The sequence below is a fragment of the Apium graveolens genome, chromosome 10, assembly GCF_009905375.1.
Source record: "Apium graveolens cultivar Ventura chromosome 10, ASM990537v1, whole genome shotgun sequence".
In the NCBI taxonomy this organism is placed as follows: Eukaryota; Viridiplantae; Streptophyta; class Magnoliopsida; order Apiales; family Apiaceae; genus Apium; species Apium graveolens.
In genome coordinates this window covers 132,065,357-132,085,334 of record NC_133656.1, presented here as the reverse complement: position 1 = coordinate 132,085,334, position 19,978 = coordinate 132,065,357, and positions in this window count along the sequence as shown.

The following is a 19,978-nucleotide window of genomic DNA, read 5'->3' as shown; positions in this document are numbered from 1 at the left end:
ATTCGTCCATCTACTAGTAGAAAAGGTTACTTATTGGTATCTTTGCCTGATCAACAAGATATCAGGTTTATGCCAAGGTTTTCTCCTTTCCAAATTCATTGGATATTACAACTCTGTTCATAATTTTCATTACAGAAGTTTTCAAGGAGTGTATGAAATGTGTATATATATAGGTGTATATATATATCGGGACTTAATGAAATATCTCGTAACTTCATTATTTATAATGATATTTCAAGGATTGAATCTATTCAAATCTTATCTTGTAGTCTCATCTATGTGGTGAACTTTTCAAACGGATTATACCTTGAACGGTGGTAGTTCAAGTAGTATTCGGAAAAGAAATAAGTATATTGGAGTATCTTGTAACTTCATCTTTTAAACTTATATCTAGTAAATGATTATCTTGTGCATGTCAAAGATTTTCAGAAAAACGTTGAGACAAGGTTAGATATATGAGATCTCCTTGCAACGATATTTTTATGCAGTTATAAACCGGAACTCGGTGTATATTATACATGTCAGAGGATTTCAAAGATTGTGAAATGTATATATGTATATATATACTGAATATTTTATGACTTGGTCGCGTTAAGATATCAGCTTGGTTCATTTCTTCTTGACCAAGACTTTCATGAGTACTATGAGAATGCTCATATATTGTTAATTATTATACATATTATTTCGGTGGGCTTGTTGCTCACCCTTGCTTTCTTCTTTTATCACACAACAATAGATAGAAAAGATGAACAGGACCAAGCTTCCAATTCGCAAGCGGTTAGGAAACGTTCCACAGTTTTCTGGAAGCATTGATGCCGCTGTAGCTGAGGTAGAAATTACCAATAGGCTAGGCTTTCAACTTCTGATGTACCAGACTTATGTATCTATATGAATTGTAATAATGGCAAAGAAATGTAAATTTATTCAGAAACCCTTTTAAGGTGTAACGGTTTATAATTGTGGAATAAAATGACTTGTGTTATTTTTGGTATTCATCTCTGAGACTATAACTTGTGGTATGTGTGTGTGTATATTGTGGGGTCACAGTACTCAGTAGTTGGTTGACTGTTAAGATTAAGTATTGATAAGGGAAATGGAACTCGTGACAACCCGAATCCCCGACCCCGGATTTGGGGGTGTTACAGAAATGGTATCAGAGCTAAGCATTATAAACCTCAGAGATGATGTGATGTTAAGATAATAAGTTCACTAAGAAAATAAGAACTCTTGCCAAGTTCATAGTTGGCTACCTAACGTAGTACTGACAGTTAAAACCCTTACGAGAACCCTTATAGATATTATGATAGTAACATAGTTCGTTCTCGTATAGGGCAGCGGGGCACCGAACCCTGAGGTTCAGGAGCATCAGCATGAGGATGTTTTATGACATATTGGAGATCAAATTGTGAATCCAATAGAGTACCCTAACGAGGGACCAGATGAGATTCATATTAAGAATGTTGCGGTTGAGGATGTTATCCCAGAAGGGATTGTTGCTGAGGAGGATCTCGTGGAGGATCCTGACGAGAATGAAGAGAGGACCGCTGAGGAATTGATGACCGTAGTCAGGGCGACTACCAGAGCTAGAATGGCCGCGAGGGTGGCACTAGAGGATGAAGAGTTACCAAGGGCACAAAGGATAATGAGGGCAGAAGGAGTGGGGCCTTCCACGGCACCAATTATACCAGTGTCAGACCCTCTTCTAGAGGTTCCTGTAGACATCCATGAGGTTCCACCAATTCTTGTTCCCTCCCCTGTACAGAGCCCAGCACCTACTGAGGAAATGCCACCTTTATATTCTGCACCATTGTCACCTAATACCGTGCTTGGTTATCCATTTGGATCTCCTGGGTCTACACTACCTGCACCCCATGGACTGCTAGATGCTACCACTCAGGCTTCTCTTATCGCCGATTATTATATGACTTTGGGTGGCCTGTCTGAGGCCCGTAATGTTAGGAGTGATCTGTTGGATCGACTTACTGCACCAAGGATTGAGGGCGAGGTACTTCCGGCAGGATTAGCTTATAGCATGGAAAGGATTGAGGCTACCACCCGAATTACAGCTAGATGCCATCTTGAGGGTCAGGTTGATCCAGCTCTACTTGTGACTATCTTAGACCTCATCACCTCTGTGATGGAGCAGGTTAGGGATGTCGTGCGTGCCCGCATTTCTTGATCCATGGTAGTGTGCAGAGCCAGAGCGATCAGACAAGGGTTTCATGTAGCACCGCTTTTGGAGGATTAGCCTAAGTTATGAATGATTAGTTTTAATGACTAGATGATTATCTATGGTAGTACTTTTGGGATAGAAGCGATCAGATCAAATGATGTAATTCTCTTTAATGTGTTCAGTTGTTGTACCCTCGAACAAATGGTTATGTATATATTCGTTAATTTCAGTTCAGATTAGTTTATTTGTGATAAGTTCATATTGTTAATTGCACTATTAACACTTAAGAGAGTGCCATGAAGTTTATAGAACTTGAGAATTCATAATTTGTAATCATGCAAGGACTGAACGAGGAAAGGCTTAAGCAAAGTAAGTAAGACAAATATCCAGATATTCTCAAAAATTTTCCAAGCATCATGCCCCCACGAGGAATAAGATTAGGGGAAAACCTTGAATGTGATAATCAGGGAGGTCACAATTAAGATATAAGGAACCCGGAACATAATAAAGTGGAAAATAAGGATTTTAACGTATAAGATAACTCCAAGTATGGGAGAAGGATGAAACATTTCATACTGAGGAAACAGAAAGTCGAGTAAGGAAAGGAGACCCGAGACGGTACTCCTATACGGCAATTCATGGACCTGTCTAAAAAGAACTTAGACTATTATCCCCAACCACCACCCTGAGGAGACAGTGCAGTGGGAAATTCTTTCAGGACCTTTAAGTCGCTAAGCTCTCAGAATTCCAAGGAACAAGCGAACCCAGTAGAGGCGAGAGCCTGGCTAAAGGAAATATGAGAATCATTTGAGATTCTAAATAATTGATGAAGCACAAAAGACTGTTTTGTCACTTACCTTCCTAAGAGAGAGGCCACCCGCTGGTGGAAGGCTAAGGAAGATATATAGATAGTGTAAAAGCTTTAGAGCCAGAATAAAGGCGGACAAGTATGATGAATTATGAATCTAAGTTGTAAAAGTTGTAAAGATTCATTCTGAGGACAAGAATCCCAGAACGACGTGATGTTTGAAGTAAATAATTAGTGGGTTCATGAAATGATTGTAAGAGAAAGGAAAATAAAAAGAAACTGAAGTGGAAAGGAATATAAAAGCAATAGAGTTTGAGGAATGATAAGGGAGTTGGGTATGAGGAAATCCTAAAGAATCATAGTAATAGAAATAGAAAAGTATGTGATCATCAGGATGAGGATGATTCACTATGAGTTAAAGTTGATGGTTGAAGGCATAAGAGATGTACATATTGTACCCCCTTTAAGTTGGGAGAATTCGAGGAAACCTTGAGATAGCTCGAAGGATAAATAATGAGACGCGGATAGACTGAGGAGACAAGAAAGTAGGAAATTAGGAAAATTGGATTAAGGAAGTGACCTTCAAGAATGTGAAGTGTAAGACCGGTGGCATGATACCCAGAAAGGGAGACGCCAGGTATGAAAGATATCCCAACATTGAGATGACTGTTGAGATAAACAACAAAAGTAAATGAGGAATTATTAAGAACTTCACGTTGAACACGACCAATATCTTCCAGGACATCCCTGTTGACATTACCAAATTAGGCAAGCAAAGTGAAAAAAAACCGTTGTTATCTTTTGGAGGCCATATGGATTGACCTCAGTTTGAATAAGGATACAATTGTGAAATTAAGTATAGACTATCGAAGTGAGAATGATTGAATAAGGTAATCTATCAAGTATATATGACTTGATTTATCCATGGAAGAGTGTAAGTATCTTTTAAAGGTGGAATTAAGGATAAAACCCTGATAACTTGAAATGAATCCCAGGGGAATGCATAAAGGTTGGCATTTCACCCTTAATAGGGACAACATAAGTTTTGACAGTATGAATTGGAAAGGATTAAGGTAACAACAACCTTTAAGGATCAGTGGAGAAATTTTTCAGAAGTATATAGACAATGATTCTGGTATTAGTAAATGGTATCTTGATATGCCTTGTGCCTAGGGTGTAACTGATGAAGGATTTAAGGATAACCTTAGAGGTTTTACAAGGAGAAAGGTAATATTCAAAGTTCTCAAGAATAGAAATTTTGATGAAGGAAATATGACGTAATTATAATAATACCAGGTGGGGCACGTGTTGAACCATAAGAAAGTATAGATCGAACCAATGAAGGTCAGAATTATTAAAGCAAGAAGGGCCCAAGATAAAAGACGTCCTAAGTATGATCGAGAGTCAGCCATGATAATGTTTACATTTAAAGACTAAGGCAGTGACTTATGGGAAAAAAATGGTAATTTTTTTTTACTTATTTTATCACAAGGACTTAAGAAAAGCATTTTCACATAAGCAGTGATTTGAAATGAGGTAGAAAATTTAGTTGGAGATAGTTCAAAAGACATTGATTATAAGGAACTATTACTATCAGGAAAGGCCAATGAGGTGGCCGACACTCTAAGTGTAAGAGAACAATTATAGGCGCTCGTGTCAGAGGAATACAGTGATGATGGTTAAAGTCGTGAAGGTTGTATTATGGTGTGAAAGATTGACATTCATTCTGATGATTGTGCGATACTCAACCGTAATAGTAGTTTGGTAAAGATTTAATTCATGTAGCGCTGTGAACGAGCTTCTTATCTTAGAAAGTCCTATCTTGAGATAAGCCAGGTCTATGTTACGAAAGGACTAAATGAACCTTTGAGCTTCATGTCTCCTAATAAAGACATATGGTTAATAATGGTATTAGCCTGCTATCGTTGCTTTCATTGAAACTCTTCTGCAATTTTATCTGCTTCATGTCATGTATGTACGTCAGGATCAGGAGTGTTCTTCATGAATCATGAATGGTGATTATGTTAACTCCTTAAAAAGGTTTTGATACGGCAGATATGGACTCCGTATGATTAGATATTAAGATTTCGAGGAAAACAAATGACTACAGTAGGTCAGCGATGGACCATAGTAATGCAGCAATGATTCTGCGAGTAATGAGTCAATTACAACCGTAAGAGTTGTATTAGAATGGATATTGAGATTGAGTACCACTAATCGGGTCGTGGTGATGTATAAGTTATCATTGATAGACTAATTAAGTCAATTATCTACCTATTGAATATTTATTCCTTCTTATCAATAGAGAGTCGTATTACTATACGAGGAAGGTTGCGGTGCAAGCATAGAATTCTAGTAACGATGATGTCTAGAATAAAATCCCAGATTCGATTTTCGTTGTCAAGGGAGTTTCAATGGTGAGTGTTTATGAGCTCGAGCAAGAGCATGGGTTCATAGAATGATGGACGAAATAGCATAAATATTTAGGCATGTGAAATGCGATGTTATAATACTTGATGTTGATATATATACATATATGTTTTGTTCTCCTATGACAAACCTCTATAGTTCAGAGGTAGATTCCAAGCTAGATATTTTGTGGCAGTATATTTTTACATATATACAATTCTCTTCAATTCGTTCTTTTCTCTCCTTTTCATTTCATATAAGCTGAGAAGAACAACCCTTCCAGAAGGGGAGGTATGGCCGAATGACTATCGATCTGTGTGATAGAAGCCTAGTAGGATACCACATGTTGTTTAATTGCTTGTCAAGTACTAAAGGCTGGCCACCTTCTGTACTAACTATGCAACAAAACAAGTGTTCATGATCATAGTGATCTCTCAATAAATTTTTTACTGCTATACGAAGGACCAAGCTTTCGAAGATGGAGGCAGCTAGAGATGAAGTGGTACCAAGTAAGGTGGTATTCCGATTTTAATGCGTCCGTGATACTAAGGTTGACGAGATTATTAAGAGGTTATAAAACTCTAGCGAGTAAAGGTATATCTAGAATAGTATCCTGTACGGAAGATAGTAACGATTACGAACTGGAAAAGAATGGGTATTGAGAAGCAAAAGCTATAGTGCTAGAAGCTATGATGAAATTCTGTGCAATAGAATTGAAAGAATTTGGAATGATCACTTAACGCGGATTGAGTTTTCTCACGATAATAGATCGTATGTCAGGTATCGAGATATCTCCTTATGAGATCCTTGAGGGAAGACAATGTCGATCTCCCTTATGTTAGGATGAAGTTGCTCTAGCGCAAGATGTTCGGACCCGCAGTAGTCAAAGGGACCAAGGATATAATAGATCTAATCAGAGGACGGCTGATAGTAGCCCAAGATGGAAACACGAAGTATGTTGATTTGACACGAAATGACAAAGAGTAGGAAGTAGGGGACCTAGTGTTGTTATAGGTATTCCTTTGGAAAGGATGGATGTGGTTCGGAAAGAAAGGAAAGCTAAGCCTACGAATTGTTGGACCCTTGGAGGTATTAAGACGTATTGGGAAGTTAGCATATGAGCTATCCCTACCCCCGAACATGTAGCAAGTTCATAACGTGTTCCACGTATTAATGTTAAGGAAGTGTAATTCGGATGCCAGACAAATAGGGGAATATGAGCGCATAGACATGCAACCAGACGTAACCTGTATGGAGCAACCAGGAAGGATTATAGATTAAAAAGGAACAAGTGCTTAGGAGAAAGGTTATCGTGCTAGTCAGGGTGTTGTGGCAGAACCACAATGTGGGAAAATTTACTTGAGAGTTAGAAGGCGCAATTCTAGAAAAGTACCCCCATTTGTTTTTCTATCTGATTCCGGGACGGAATCCTTTTAAGGAGGGGAGACTGTAATAACCCCAAAATTTTGAACTTTTTGTAACCCTTATGAATAGTGATTTTGCTGATTATGCTGAATAAAAAACTTTTCATGCCACACTATGTAGGGGTTCTTCTATTGTTATTCTGAGATCTTACTAGTACTCTATATGGTATATAAGTGTATGTAAAGATCGTCAGAATCCAAATTCGAACACTTTGATTTTTCCCGAAAATCCACCAGATACCGAAAGAATTGAGTATAAGGTAATAGGATAAGAAGGATTTAAATTCAAGGATTATAAGAGAGGATAAAAAAGGAATATAATGTATTAAGAAAAGTTAAGTAAACCCAAGTAATAAGATCCCGGGTATGATCCTCAAACGATAAACGAGAACGAAAGTTAAGCGAACCGTATAGCAGATCAGCGGTCATTAGCCAAGTAATTAGGAGCTAATCAAAGAGGTTAGTGATGATGATGTCATCAAACCAATAAAAAGAGGACAAGCATGGGAAGATGACATAAGAATGATGACCTAAGCATGACCAAAAGGGAAGGAATTGTTGGATGATTGTGAGCCACACAATTTTTACCATGGTAACAACCTAATTAACAAGAAAATCATCACACAAATACCTAGGCAACCAAACAAGAAGAATTTCTTCTCCCCCCCTCATTCTTGCTCTCGGCTTTTCCATGAAGAGCAAAGGAAAATTTTCAAAACTCAAGCTACACACCTTCAAAAATCAAGAGGTTTGTTTCTTTAGCTTCCATAATTCATAACTTAGATGAGCCATAAGTTTAAGCTCAAGATTTCATGTTTAACATAGCTAATCAATTCATCAAAGTTCTTGGTGAATAGTGTTTTCAAGAAACTAACTTTGTGTTTTCTTATGTTTTCTTCAAGATCCAAGCTTAGTAGAGATAGTTAGTGGTTATTTAAGGCTTCCTAAGTGATTCTCCACTCTCCAAGGAAGGTATAACCCCTCCAAACCCTAACTTTACTTTGAGTATTAGGTTTGGTTTTATTTGTTATAGTTCATAAGAGCATGATTCTTGTATGTTTAGAGTTTGGTTGGAATTATAATGATTTTGGGTTATAAATCTTGGTTGTTGGTTGATGAACCTTAAGTATAGTTAGTAGCTCTTGTTGTGATTGAATAAGATGGATAAAACATGAAGTAATGGACTGATTTAATAGGATTTGGATGAAGTTTGGTTGTATGGTTGATTTGTGGTTGAATGATGGCGGAATGGTGTTGATTGGTGGTGGTTTAATATTGAATTGATTGGGTAAAAACTTGGTAATCGCGTAAACATAGCCGTCGTAATGCCCGATTTACTTTAGACTGTTTTTGTTCTTAACATCAGGACCCGTGAACTCACTGTTAGGTTTTGACCATTGCCATGATTAGAAGTTCATGTTACGAGCTTCATTTTGATATGTGGTTCGCTTGAATCCGATGTACGGTTTAGGAGAAACGACCGTTTTAAGTAACGGCGTTTCGCGAACGGACCATTACCCCTCGCCTTACTTTGAAACCTTGGTTAAGGCCCTTAAAGACTAATTGGATTACGAAACAATTATGTAATGTGGATTAGGAAGTTGGTAAAGTACTCGCAAAAGAATCGCCTTAAAATTCGTAATGGTTAATTTATTAAAAATGATGGAGCCGAGGGTACTCGAGCGACTTAAGTGAATCGTTAAGCGCAAAAGCGAGCGTTAGAGTCTAGTTGGTTAAAGTGTAGATTCTTAAGCGACTTGGTTTAATTCCAACTTATATGTTGTTTATAGGTTACCAGGCTCGTCCCAGGCCTTTTACCACCCCCAGTCGCTTAGGCAAGTTTTCTACCCGTTATACTGTTGTTGTGATGTAAATATGTATATGCATTATCTTGTGATAAGTGCATGATTGTTATTAGCAAATTTTGCGATACATTGGAGCATGCTGATATGGTATATATGCATGTCTGTTTCATAATATTGATATCTAATTGTTGATTCAATTGCTTATAAGTTGCATAATACATATGCTAGAGATAAGCAGTAGTTGTGTATACCCTTAGTATAGGGGACCCAAAGGTGAACATTTTTCTAAACCGGGAGTCAATGTTCCCGAGTATAATATATATATTTATTTATATTTATATATAAATATATATATATATATATATATATATATGAATTGTTTTCAAAACCATTAATCGAATAAGGTTTATTCGATAACTTTATTTTAATTATTGAATATTAGTTTGAATATTCATTCGAGGACTTATGACTCCGTTTATTTTATTTAATGAATATTATCTTGAATATTCATTCGAGGACTTATGACTCCACTTATTTTATTAAATAATATTCTTTATTTTATTAAAGAATAATGTTTCGATAATCCAACTTATTTTGATTATTTAAATAAAGATCGTATATCTTTGGTTATTTATTATTCCTTTCAAGTATAAGTTTTAAAACTTCTACTTCAATTATTTTTATAAGGATTATCCTTTTGGGAATATTATTTAAATAATAATATTCGGATATTTTCTAATATATCGGGACTGATTTATTTCATTAAATCAGCATTACTCCAAACATTCTTAAAAATGTTTTCGAGTCTTCAAAATAATTTTTAAAAGTTAGAGCGAATCCCAAAACTCATATTTATATTTAAGATCTTCCTTTCGAAGGGGATTTAAATACTCGATCAAAACCTGAGGGATCCGGCTCAGTGGTGTATTTTACATTCGCAACGAGGTTGCTATTTTGGGAAAACATCTTGATTACTTGCCCATCGTTCGGGAAGTAAGTTCATCTATTTGAGTCGGCATAAGCAACATGGGCTCAGTGGGCGTCCATGAAAGTGTAAGTTGCTCAGTGGGAGTCCATCAAATGCGTAAGTGGCTGAGCGGCAGTCCAGCATAAGGTCCTATAGCGGCCAGGGTGATGACCAGTGGGGAATTCGTCCATCTACTAGTAGAAAAGGTTACTTATTGGTATCTTTGCCTGATCAGCAAGATATCAGGTTTATGCCAAGGTTTTCTCCTTTCCAAATTCATTGGATATTACAACTCTGTTCATAATTTTCATAACAGAAGTTTTTAAGGAGTGTATGAAATGTGTATATATATATAGATGTATATATATATCGGGACTTAATGAAGTATCTCGTAACTTCATTATTTATAATGATATTTCAAGGATTGAATCTATTCAAATCTTATCTTGTAGTCTCATCTATGTGATGAACTTTTGAAACGGATTATACCTTGAACGGTGGTAGTTCAAGTAGTATTCGGAAAAGATATAAGTATATTGGAGTATCTTGTAACTTTATCTTTTAAACTTATATCTAGTAAATGATTATCTTGTTCATGTCAAAGATTTTCAGAAAAACGTTGAGACAAGGTTAGATATATGAGATCACCTTGCAACGATATTTTTATATAGTTATAAACTGGAACTCTGTGTATATTATACATGTCAGAGGATTTCAAAGATTGTGAAAAGTATATATGTATATATATACTGAATATTTTATGACTTGGTCGCGTTAAGATATCAGCTTGGTTCATTTCTTCTTGACCAAGACTTTCATGAGTACTATGAGAATGCTCATATATTGTTAATTATTATACATATTATTTCGGTGGGCTTGTTGCTCACCCTTGCTTTCTTCTTTCATCACACAACAACAGATAGAAAAGATGAACAGGACCAAGCTTCCAATTCGCAAGCGGTTAGGAAACGTTCCACAGTTTTCTGGAAGCATTGATGCCGCTGTAGCTGAGGTAGAAATTACCAATAGGCTAGGCTTTCAACTTCTTATGTACCAGACTTATGTATCTATATGAATTATAATAATGGCAAAGAAATGTAAATTTATTCAAAAACCCTTTTAAGGTGTAACGGTTTATAATTATGGAATAAAATGACTTGTGTTATTTTTGGTATTCATTTCTGAGACTATAACTTGTGGTGTGTGTGTGTATATTGTGGGGTCACAGTACTCAGTAGTTGGTTGACTGTTAAGATTAAGTATTGATAAGGGAAATGGAACTCGTGACAACCCGAATCCCCGACCCCGGATTTGGGGGTGTTACAGTGACAAACATATGTGGGAAACCATAGAACTGCTGATGGAAGGAACTGAAGATATCAGTCAAAATCGATTCAAAATTTTGACTTCACAATATGAGGCTTTTAAATCTTTACCAGGATAAAGTATAACACAAGTTTTTGAAAGGCTAAATAAATTATTGAATGAGTTGGGTAGACATGGTAAGAATTATCCTCAGAGAGAAATCAACAAGAAGTTCATGCTAGCCTTGCCTCGCCATTTGAAGAATAAAGCTTTATTTGTTCGTAAGCGTGCTGAGTTCGAGACCATGTCACTTGAGAAGCTGTATGGTAAGACGAAAACACATGAGATGGAGCAAGAACAAAGGAAAATTATCTATGGTGCTGGTATACTTGATAGCAAGAATTCTGAATTGCTCAAGACCATTACGCTTGTTGCAAGTGACTACAAAGAGCTAGACATAACTGCCGCAATGCCAAAGTCTAAAGCTAAAATGCTATTTAAAGCTGAGATGGATGATGGAAACCTCTCTCGTAAACCAAGTGACTATTATACCACTAAGGAGCTGTAGAGTGTGGAAGATCCCACTATGGCCAACCTTACAAGGATGTTCACTAACATAATGTTGAGAAGGAAACAAGGGGCTTTAGGGGTTCTGGAAGCAACAATCGTGGATAAAGGTCAAACTCATCTTCAAGGTTTGGCTGCAAGACAAAGATGGTTAACAAAATCAAGTTCAAATGCTACAATTGTGATGAGATTGGGCACTTTGCCACTGAATGTAGAAAGTCCCAACAAGCTAAGGATAAAGGAAATGGTTATCAGAAAAGGGATTCTGGTAGCTCAAAGAAATATCCAGTGAAATCTTACATCGCTGAAGGGGAAATTTGGGATGACACATATGATGAAAAAAGCAATTTTGAAATCTTGCAGTAATGGTAGAATCTTCTTCACATGTATCATTTTTAACTGCTCGTGCTCTACTTGCTATTAATCTATGTGAGAATGAACATTGTGTTGCTTTTAGACAAACTTTCCTAGTGTACTCTAATGTAGTTTCTTATGATACACTTAGGGTACAATGCAAGACTAAGGAATGTGTTGAGAAATATACTGCCTTAGGAGAAGTATAGAGAAACTGTTGTATACATTAATGTGCACCAAGGAGACTGTAGTTGAATTAAAAGAAGAACTAAAGAAACTCCAAATAGAAAATGATAAGTTATTGCTTGAAAATGTCACCTTGGAAAAATCTTAAGAAAAAAAATCAATATTTAGAGCTTAAGATTAAAAAACACCTTGAGACAGACGAAGAGCTTCAGAGCAAGATTACATATTTTGATGATAAATTGCATGCTTTTACTGATGCTGCTAATATTGCTTGGAAGCTCATTGATGATCAAGTAGTTGGTGAAAAGGTTGGGATAGGTTTAAACTATGACAAACTTAGAAAATCTTCTAAGAAACTTGTAGTTGAGGATTACCCTGAGGAGAAAGTTGTCAATCCCCCTAGTACACCTCATATTCTTAAAGGAGCTAAGAATCCTCTATTTAAGGAAGCTACAATGGAGCCCTTTGATGAAGATAATCTCTAAATTTATCATGATATGTTTGTTGAGGATCTTGAGAGCTCAAGGAGATAAAAGAAAAAGAAACCTATATTTGTTGTAAGTGACACTGATTAATCTAATGTAGGACTAGGTTTTACTTCCAATACTAAGAGAAGCAGGAATAGAAATGGTAGAATATGAGCTAATGACCCTAGAAAGTTATGTAATATTTGTGGTTCTGATGTCCACCTATAATCGTGCTTGTAGAAAGGTTAAAGTAGACAATGTGAAAGATGCTTACATGTATAACATACATCATTCACCTAAGTGCATAAAGCCTGTTTGCATGCCATGTGTAGTTTATTTTATGAATATTTATCTTAATTCCACAAACTCACATAATATATCTCATAATCATGATAAGCATGCTCATAAGAACACTGATAGATCAAAGATTGTGAGCCCTCCTAAAGCTAGAAAAGTGGCACATGTCACCAAGCTCAAGAGCAAGTCTGTTGGTCCTTCTGCAAGTGACAAGGAATCAGTCAATGATAAAGAAAAGAATATTAAGCCTGTTAATTCTATTAAGAAAAATGCTAAATATTAAAATTATTCTAAGTCCGTTGGACCCAACTTATTTTGGGTACCAAAGAAAACTTAATCCCCTTTATTTTCAGGACGTTAAGAAAAAGAAGGTCATGTGGATTCTGGATAGTGGATGTCAAGGCATATGACTGGAGATAGAGCCCTGCTATCAAAAATGGTTGAGAAAACTGGCTTGGTAGTTACTTTTGGAGATGACATCAAAGGTTATACAATGGGATATGGCTATTTGGAAATTGGTAATATCATCGTTGAGAAAATCTCTTTGGGTGAAGGTCTATGCATAATCTCCTCAATATCAGTTAATTTTATGACAAAGGATGTAAAATTTTGTTTAAGAAGGAGCAGTGCCTGATCTCTAATCAGAAAAATGAGAAGCTTACTCTCAATGGACTGAGAAAGGGTGATTTATTCATAGCTGACTGGAATTCTGATGAAGATGGTAAAGTAATGTGTTTCTACAACAGAGCTTCTGCAGATGAAAGTTGGTTATGGCATAAGAAGCTCTCCCACTTTAACTTCAAGACCATGAATTCCTTGGTTAAGAGGGAAATGGTGAGAGGCCTGCCCGAGATGGAATTTAGTCATGACGGGCATTGTGAAGTATGTGTAAAAAGGAAAGACAAAAAGAGCATCACACAAGAAGAAGACAATGACTGACATCATTAAATCACTACAACTCCTTCACTTGGATTTACGTGGCCCAGTCTTCATCATGTCAATGTCAAGGAAGAAATATGGCTTAGTGAAGCCAGATGGTATCTTCATCTGTCAACCGAAGTACACCAGGGATCTTCTGAAGAAATATAATCTGGAAGATTCATCACATGCAAAGACTCCAATGGCAACTGCCACAAAACTTGATCAACACAAGTCTGGCAAGAAGGTGTGTATCACTAACTACCGAGGCATGATTGGATCACTGCTCTACCTGACTGTGAGTTGTTCAGGTATCATGTTTACAATATACTTGTGTGCACGGTTCCAATCTGATCCGAAGGAATCATATTTGATAGCCGACAAAAGAATTTTTAGATATCTGAAGGGTACACCTAATCTAGGTATCTGGTATCCTAAAGATACGGGCTATGATCTTATCGGATACACATATTTTGATTATGCTGGTTGTAAGATTGATTGGAAGAGTACTTCAGGAAGCTATCAGTTTCTTGGAAGAAGATTGGTTTCATGATTTAGTAAGAAGCATCATTCAGTTTCTACATCTGCTGTTGAAGCTGAATACATTATTTCCGGAAGCTACTGTTCTCAAATTCTTTGGATGAGAAACCAGCTCCGAGACTATGGACTTGACTTGAAGAATATTCCTATCTACTGTGGCAACAGAAGTGCCAAATCAATCTCAAATAATCCTTTTCAGCACTCTAGGACCAAACATATCGATATAAGATATCATTTTATAAGAGAGCATATAATGAATGGTATTGTGGAACTTTATTTCGCTCCCACAACGGATCAAATTGTAGACATTTTCACAAAACCACCTGATGAAACTATCTTCAACAAGTTGGTTTGTAAACTTGGCATGTTGAATTTGTCCAGTTAATTAGAAATTAACAAATGTAATTTGATGTGGATAAACTTTATAACCCCTATGATGATGCTTTGAGGGGAATGTAAGTTTACATATCTTTTTTTGCATGTTCGTAAACTTTTGAAGCTAACTGATTACCATGCTTTACATGTTATATGCTCGTTGGTAAGTAAGTTAAAATGTTTGAAGCAATATATAAGTTGTTTTAATGCTTTCATGTTATTTGATTTTATCTGATGCAAACACTTATGATATTGAGATTATTGGCACACACTCATATCACTCATGCTCTGATTTAAGGCTCTGTGTGATCTATGAAGTACTAGATCCTAAGTCACTCTAATAGTAGACTCATGGGTTACTCTGATGTTCCGTTTATTAGTAATTGTGCTAGACTAAATATGCGATCTATATTTTGATAGGAACTATAACTTGTTTGAGTGATGAGAAGAACCCTAGATTGATAGCTTATTGTATTGGCCTCTTCTTGTAATTGTTGATTCAAATCTTTAGTATTTGAAGGTATAAGCAAACCCTCATGATCATTTTTTTCTTAATACAAGAAATTAACCCCGAATATTGTGTTTAGTCGTTTTAGTTTCAATTCCGCTGCTTAAATTTTGATAAAAATGATTAAATTACATTCTCCCCTATAATTAAAATATGGACCTAACACGTATATCAAAGTACCACTCGAACATTATTACAATGATAAGAAGAAAATATCTATAACACTCATATAAATTAAAAGAGAAATATTTAACTAATACATATAATTAGGGACAATTCTCTGTCATTTAATGGTTTTCTCATTTACTTGATTCTTTTCTTTGTGCATACTTTTATGTTATTTTTTATTTTAATTCTATGTAATAGCACTTTTCAAATTTCACAAATTGACACCATCAATACTTCTGAGGTCCAGAGTAGTCTCTGAAACATGATAAACTCTGAAATCTCTAGTTCTTGATTTTTCAATATAGACTATGAAATGCTGATAATACATTTTAATATTTAATTATTAGTGTATATTTTAATTAAGTAGTATAATATTTCCTCTTTTTATGCTTTGTGTGTATATATCTTGATTATGTAGTTTATATAAAATTTATTTGCTCACGGGTCATTAGAATTATGTAAAGGGAAAGTTGAGAAAATACTTGGTCAAAAAGAATATTATAAAAACAATTCTTTATATTTCTTGCTCCATTATAATTTTCTTGGTATCAATAAATCAAAAAGGCTAACAGTAGAGATACTTTCTTTTACATTTCTCTCAGTTCATCTTTTTCTCTTTAGAAGATTTTTTCCCTTTATATTATGATTATCTCGATGATGTTTGACTAAGAGTTGACTGATGTAGTCAGCTAAATATACCTGAATTTCTTGGTATTTATACTTTTATGTAAATATTTATCTTGTTTACAATTTTCAATATCTTTTCTATGTGAATGACACAACGGCACAAGTAAAGTTGGAAGTTCGTATAGTTATGATCCACATGACTTTTAAAAAATGACTTTATCTAATGAGACTAGTATAAGTAATTTTACAACTTTTGGATGATATTTGATTTGAAGTCATTTGTTCTCTTTATTTTGAATGTTTATGTGTTTAATTGTTATATAAATATATATATATATGTATGTATGTATGTATATATGTATGTATATATATATTTACTACACCACGGTTTTCATGTTTTAGCTGATGAATCTGTCCGTTATATATATACAAGGATTATATCTCTCAAAAATGGTATCATTCATCATACTAGAAAGATCATTCTTGAGAATTTTTATAGCCAAAAATGTTCTTTCAGCTCATGCCGTGGAAATATGGAAAGTTAATATAAGACAGATCAACCTATAAGTTATATGTTACATGACTCGAAAATAATTAAAATATTTTGAAATTGACCACCGACAACACCAAGTTCATAATACTATATCTCGTTTCTTAACACATCAGCATTATTTCCTATAAAATTATTAGGATAAATATCAAAGGATTTGAAATGATTTTGAAGATCCAATATTAATTTTAAAGTAAGGAGCTCAATTGCTTTATCATTAAATCTATTTTTCAACTCCGTAAATTGATATTTAATCAATTTAAAAAATATGTTATAGTGTTAATGATATTCAAGAGTAACATCATCTCTTTTAGAGCATGATCTTTCACTACCAGTGATGCAAAAAATCCTTAAATCTGGCACAAGAACGCTATGTTTGGTACAAAATGACAACATATTCGCAACAAAACCTTCCCAACCTTTTGCTTTAAATTTCTCCTGGAGTGACAGAGTAGTTAATACCAAAATTATGGCATTTATAGTATCATGTGACTTCTTTTGAATTTTTTTACATAACATATTGGTGATTCCCATAGTTTTATGCACTAGATGTAATAAAAATACAAAGTATAAAGAACTCATGTGCATGTATACTCCACTAGATCTATCTCAAATAGCATTTGCAGATCAAATGCTGCGGTCTAAAAGAAACTTACCCATTACATTTTACAATCATGTTACAAATTGAAAAAAAATGAAAACTTTGCCTTTTTGTTCCACCTCTTTGTAAAGTAACCATTTGGTTGGCGCATTTTCTAGTTCCAACTTCTCCATCAGTAATGAACTTCCCTAGTAAATCTTGTGAAAGTCTTCAATTCAGTATTATATTTTATAGAAATATTTAAAAAATTAACAATGAAAGTTAGTGTCGAAAAAAACCGCCAAACGCCATGGATGTCATTAGAAGTAGAAACTAGAGCTAGTTGCAAGCTATGTGTAAAGCTCTGCACATTCATAGCACACTTGTGATTTTTTTTCAAAATCAATGCTTGTAAACCATTCCAAGCACCAAACATTTTAGTTGATCTATCCTACCCGCGTCCTCACAAATTATAAGTGTTAAGATCGACATAAGTCAAGGTATCAAATATAACTTTTATAACATATATAAATTTATAATCTGAACTCCTTAAATTACAAAAAAGCATTTATGAACATTATCATCGTCATAAATGAATCTAAAAATAATCCCGATTTATTTTGAATCAAAAATATATTTGGCTTCATAAAAAAGAATTCATAACTTTGTATTTCCAATATCTTTATAAATTTGCTTCATGACTTTATTGGACAAGAGGTATAGAGTTTGTTTCTGATTAAGAGGACTAGTATAAGTGACATTTTCTAGGGCATTCTCCATAATAGTCAAGCCAACTCTCCCATAAACCTTTGCAATGTAATGAATTTCCCACAATATTTGAAGCTAGGAGATTCTTTATAATATCTAAGTGAGAACGAATTTAATTGTTACCTCAACGCACAAACGAAAACTTTATCTTAAAATCGTACTCACAATATATTATCAATTTGTTTGATAAAGCTTCGTCAAATTTTCATAGGAGGTCACCATAATATTATATCGTAGGTAAGGAACTCCTACATTGTTAGGAATATATGTGCATTAGTTTGATGATATGTTTAACAAAACACTTAAGTAGAAATCTAGTGTTTGTAGCCTCAACGGATAAGACCACTTTGGCTATCCGTTGATGGTGTAGCTTTACTTAGAAATAAGTCTAGTGTTGTAGCACATTTCAGTCTCTGAATTTGAGATATAATTCTTAAATGTTGAGGGAAATTATAAGTCATGTTGACTACTAAAGGATATGCAGATAGGAAGGCCAATTGTAAATATTTCATGCCTTGTAATTTTGTATAAATGAAATGGTGTCAACGGATAACTTAAAGACCTTCAACGGATGAGAAACAAAGCTTCAACGGATGTCTCTAAAGCTTCAACGGATAACATCCTTCAACGGATGAGTGCATCAACGGATAGAGCTTCAACTGCTAACACATCAACGGATAAAGCCATCAACGGATGAAGGCTTCAACGGATGTTCTGTTAAATAGCAGTTGACAAGTGGTAGTTGTACCTACAAACAGAGGCACATAGGTTGACAGAGACAACTGAGATGTGGTAGCCTATTTCAGGAACATCAGAAAAAGCAGCCGTTCTACTATAGTATAAAGAGGCAATAGTCAACAATGCACTGAAGTAAAATGGAGAAGAAACAAGTGGAGAACTTATTTTATTATTGTACTTTTTATCTTTGTCTTCACTTGTAAACTTGGTGTTATATAAACCAAGTAGCAGCTAGTAATTAGAAGAGAATTTTTCCAGAGCTGTTTAGAAAAATCTTGAGAAAAATTATCTAGTTTGTACTAGGATGCAGCTGTGATCAACTTCTTGAATCACAGATTTTCTGAAATACCATCTCTGGTGGAACAACAAATCCACCAGAAAAGTTTTTAAGGTCTGTTGTGTTCTGTACTTTTGTGCTTGAATATATATCTGTCTGTATTAGCTTAAAGCAATTCACACACTTGTTTATCTTAAACACAAAGCCTTTGAAACTGCTCAAAACTTGAAAAAGTTTTGAGATTTACATTCAACCCCCCTTCTGTAAATCTCATTGTTAGTTCACTAGGAATAACAATTGGTATCAGAGCCGGCTCTTGACATACAAAGAGTTTAAAGTTATTGGAAACTAACAAAGATAAGTAAGAAGGATATTGGAGTAAAAATCCCAGTTCTTGACAAAGACAGTTATCACCATTGGAAGGTGAAAATGCACCTTCATCTACTCTCCCAAGATGAAGGTTATGTAAACTGCATTGAAAATGGTCCTCACATTCCCCACAAAGTAGCCACAGTTGCTACAGCCACAATTGTTGTTGGTCAATCCATTCCAAAACCTAGAGCAGAATGGACAATGGAAGACACAGAAGAAGTCCACAAGGATAAGAAGGCTATGAACATTTTGTTTAATGGTCTTGACAAGGATATGTTTGATAATGTGATAAATTGCACAACTGCCAAAGAGGTTTGGGACACAGTTCAGCTACTGTGTGAAGGTACAGAACAAGTAAAAGAAAACAAAATGCAGCTTCTCATTCAACAGTATGAGTATTTTCATTTTGAAGAAAATGAATCTTTAAATGACACATTCAATATATTCCAAAAGCTGTTGAATGGACTGAAGCTGTATGGTAGAGTGTACCAGGTGAAGAATTCAAATCTTAAATTTTTAAGATCCTTGCCAAAGGAATGGAAACCCATGACTGTCTCCTTGAGAAACTCTCAAGATTATAAGGACTTCACTCTTGAAAGATTATATGGAATCTTGAAGACTTATGAACTAGAGCTGGAACAGGATGAGGTATTGGAGAAGGGAAGAAAGAAAGGAGGTTCAGTTGCCTTGGTAGCTGAAAATGAGAAAGAATGCAGACAAGAAACTGTGAGATCAACATTAAACTCCAAAGATGGCACAAGCAAATCAGAATCAAGCAAGGGTAAGGAGTAAGTT